Source organism: Elaeis guineensis, chromosome 5 (assembly GCF_000442705.2).
Source record: "Elaeis guineensis isolate ETL-2024a chromosome 5, EG11, whole genome shotgun sequence".
Lineage (NCBI taxonomy): Eukaryota > Viridiplantae > Streptophyta > Magnoliopsida > Arecales > Arecaceae > Elaeis > Elaeis guineensis.
The window spans coordinates 1,467,918-1,472,181 of record NC_025997.2 but is presented as its reverse complement, the minus strand read 5'-3'; the positions used below and the strand labels follow the sequence as shown (position 1 = coordinate 1,472,181).

Sequence of the window (4,264 nt, the reverse complement as noted above, 5' to 3'; positions counted from 1 at the left end):
AGGTCTATTCTCTGGCATCTCAATTGGATGGAAGGCTTGGAGTGGCCGAATAAGAAAATTTATATGATGGCTAGGGGTTTTTTGTGAGCTAAATCTAGAAAGTGGGATTGTTCCTCTTTCTAAGAATTTTTGATTTATAAAAGTGGATTAGCTACAGGTCACAGCTGGTTTGTAAGATGATAGGAGACACAATCAATATGATGGAGGAGCACATTTGAAAGCATATTAATGGAAGGATATTTCAGAATAAATTAGGTAGTTCTTCTTGAGAAAGATGATTTTTCTTCTTCTTTTTGAATATGTTTGTGAGTTTTAAGCATATGATAGCTAAGTTACGGATATTCTTATTAACAAGCATATAGGAGAATAGCATGGTTAGATATCTCCCAAGAAAATGATGTTTTTTATGTGTTAGTGGAGCATAAAATTTTGAATTCATCATTGTGGAAATAGAGACTGAAATTTTCTTTGCTAATTGCTTTTGAAAAATTTGATATTAGGATAAATATGTTAATATGTGAGTGCTACATTGTATGGATAGAGAATATAATTTATGGTGTTGCTATGAATGCTCTTTTGATCTCTTGCTATTTGCATGCAGGATGTTAATGAAATGGACATCGCTAAAGAAGATGTTTTTGAGACAAGCTATGTGAACATAGGAGAACAAGAAGAATGCAGGATGTTTGATTTTTTTGAGGTTGGATGAGGTTGCTCTGGGAATATAATTTTGAACATAGGAGACAAGCTATGTGGACATCTGGATGAGGTTGCTCTGGGAATATAATTTTGATTTGATATGCTAATTTTTCTATTGATATTTTTGTGGGTACATCTGTTTGACTATGGATTAAAAAAAGTTGATTGTATTAATTGGATGACACTAATTCATCAAAAAAATTTTTTTTTGAGATTTTTTAAGATTAATTTTAGGATCTTATATTTAAATTTATTATATATGGTTCGAAAAACATTCAAAAGACGAGTATAAATAGTTGATAGTTTCGGTTGTATGAAATTACAATATATATATATATATATATGATTTAAAAATTGATAATTAGAAAAATAAGTTTAAAATTACAGATTATATTTGTTGATTTATTTTAATATTTAATATTCAATATTTAAATATCAAATATTAAATATTTAAAATTATGACTTATTTTTTTTGAATCATTTTGATTCATATTTTGTTATGAAACTTAATTCAATAATACTTTAATAAAATTTTTTGATATTTATATTTTTAATTTTAATAAAAAAATTCTGATAGATGAAGATTAGCATGTACATAAGTTCATCAGCTAATAAAAATATCATATATTATATTATATAAAAAAATTCTATATAAATAAAATATTTTAAATTTTTTTAAATTCAAATTAAATCCCGCCGCGAAGCGTGGGTTACACACTAATAAACAAAGCGAGAGTTTTGGATTATGTGAAGAGAGACGATTAGTTTCTTCACAGAAGACAATATCCAGTTTCTTGATTGTGGAAAGTTTGAAACAGGGGTTGACTGGAACGCAGAGATTAGCTGTCGTTTGCAAGTCTTTCGCTTGTTGTCTCCCCCACTTCTCCTGTTCGCTCTGTATTCCTTATTAATAAATTTGGCAAAAGGTCTTCGTTCCTCCACTTGCGTTTTTTTAAAAACAAAAAAATAAAGAAATTGTCGATGGTTTGAAAAACACAAGAGAAAAAGAGAGAGAGAGGGGTTCCAATGGACAAATTAGTTGTCGAGGCGGCGGAGTCAAATGTATTGTGCTTCCCATGGGATGAATTCATAGTATGAAACTCATTCTGCTTCTTCTCTTCTCCCACTTCCTGTTTTAACTAACAGCTCAGCGGAAGAGATTATCTTCTCGTCCCATGAGGAATCCATCTCCTCTTACAAATATCCTCATCCCTCTTCTCCTCCTCCTTTTCTTGCTCTCTCCTTCCGCATCAGGAGTAGCGCGAACCTCTCTTGCAAGGGGTTCTTCTCTCTCCGTAGAGGATGGCTCGGATATATATGCTCGTCTCCCCAAGCAAGTCTTTCGCATGCGGCTTTTACAACGTCGGCTCTAATGCCTATGCCTTCTCCATCTGGTTCTCCGACTCAGCCATCAAGACCGTCGCATGGACTGCGAACCGTGATCGTCCGATAAATGGTCAGGGATCAAAACTTAGCTTCTGGAAGGATGGAGGCATGGTTCTAGCTGACACCGATGGCACGGTTGTGTGGAGCACCAACACAAGCTCGACGCTAGCAGATCGAGTGCAGCTATTGGACACAGGTAATCTTGTCGTGCAGGACCCCATCGGTAAAATTCTATGGCAAAGCTTCGATTCTCCTACGGACACTTTTCTTCCCAAGCAACCAATTACTAAAAACCATTCGAGTAGTATCTGCGGCCGCTCCAGGATCACTCTCTCCAGGCTACTATGGCTTGTATTTCGACAACGACAACGTCCTCAGGCTCATATGCGATGGGCCTGAGATTTCTAGCATCTACTGGCCCAATCCTGATAAAGATGTGTTTCAAAATGGCAGGACGACCTACAACAGCAGCAGATATGCAGTATTGGATGAGATGGGAAAGTTCGTTTCGAGCGACCAGTTGGCATTCAGTGCTTCCGACATGGGTTCCAGAATCTTAAGAAGGCTGACTCTGGACTACGATGGCAATCTCGGGCTTTACAGCCTAGATGAATCGAAAGCAATCTCGGGCTGATACATGGGCTGTGTGGCAGGAACGGAATATGCACGTATGTGCAATCCAAAGTGGTTTGTTCGTGCCCTCCTCATTACGAGATGAGCGATCCAAGCGACTGGCGCAAAGGTTGCAAGCCAAAGTTCAACGTGAGCTGCAACACCGCTCAGCGATTTACATATCTAGCGCTACCCCAAACAGATTTCTGGGGTTACGATCTCAATTACTCCACCTCCATTTCCTTGGAGGCTGGCTGGAAGATAAGTGAAGAGGGTTGTTCTTGCGAAGGAATGCATTATGTGTTTGGTAGTGCTCTTTACCACGCTAAGAGCATTCTCTTTGACGGGGGAAGTTCTCCGAGCACCAGGCATCGTGTATTTGAGGATACCCGAAAGCATATCGACTTCGGGGTCCTCTGCTCTTCAAATGCATAAGCCCAATTATAATGATACGCACTCCGAAGCTATAGTAAATGTTGGATTTGGTCATCATATGATGACAAATATATATATAAAAATTTTAAAAATTTTAATATAAATAAAATATACAGTAAAAATAAAAATTTTTATTATTTTAATATTATTCTAGGACAATCGTTCAACATAACATTCTATCATTATGTCTGGACAATCTTATATCAGAACAACGTTAAAATAATTTTTCAATTAGATTTAATCTAATCTAGTATGCATAGAGATCAAATCTCATAACTCAAGCATCATTATATATGCAAGATAAAATTATAAAAGAGAAGATCTGAATTTTACTTTTGTGCGGATAGATCTTCATCGTGATCCAATGATCTGAAGATGTCTTCAAGGTCTCTTCGTAGTTGTACATGTGTCTGGTTTCTATAAATATCCATTGAGACTGATTTGATCAGAAGTCTCAATCTCATCAAGATGTTAGCTTCTTTACAGAGATCGTTCCTTGGATTATCAAATCGGTTCAATCTTTTGATTTTCTTCTCAAAAGAATCAAACAGATTTGTAGGAGAAACTTGAAATCAAATTAAATCTGATTTTTTTTAAAAAAAAATTCAAGATCTACAGAAGAAAATAAGAGATCAGATCTCTTGATCTTCCTTCTTGTCCAACCCTTGACTAGATCTGAGAAAAAAAAGAAGAGAATCATCCATTTCATGGATCAAGAATAAAAATCAAATCAAATCTGATTTTATTATATAACAACCAACTCCTGGTTGTTGTAAGAAAGAAGAGATGAAGGGGCATCTCATCCTTGACTTCACGCCAACCTATCTTCCAATGCCCTTTTCTCTTGTGCATGGATCCTCATCTCACACTAACCAGTCCTTTTGGGACATCCATAACCTGATCTCATCTGGTTATCTTTCGCCCACAATTATCCCTTCATTTAAATAGGAGTTGGTTAGGATTTGATGTTAGAGATAGAGTTTGTTTTTCTTAGGACTCTTCCTTTTTTTTTTTTTTTTTTTGTGCCGCCCACAACTCCCTCCTCCCAATTATTCCTCCATGCCACAAAGGGATTTCTCATCGTGGAAAACATCATATGGGGCGTGGGACTAGGGAAAAGTCCTTCTATGAG

General features: G+C 36.2%; 1 pseudogene; it reads left to right on the top strand.

Moving 5' to 3' along the window:
* The first annotated feature begins 1,873 nt into the window (after positions 1-1,873).
* Positions 1,874-2,794, top strand: LOC114914177 (putative receptor protein kinase ZmPK1; annotated as a pseudogene).
* Positions 2,795-4,264: the final 1,470 nt, after the last annotated feature.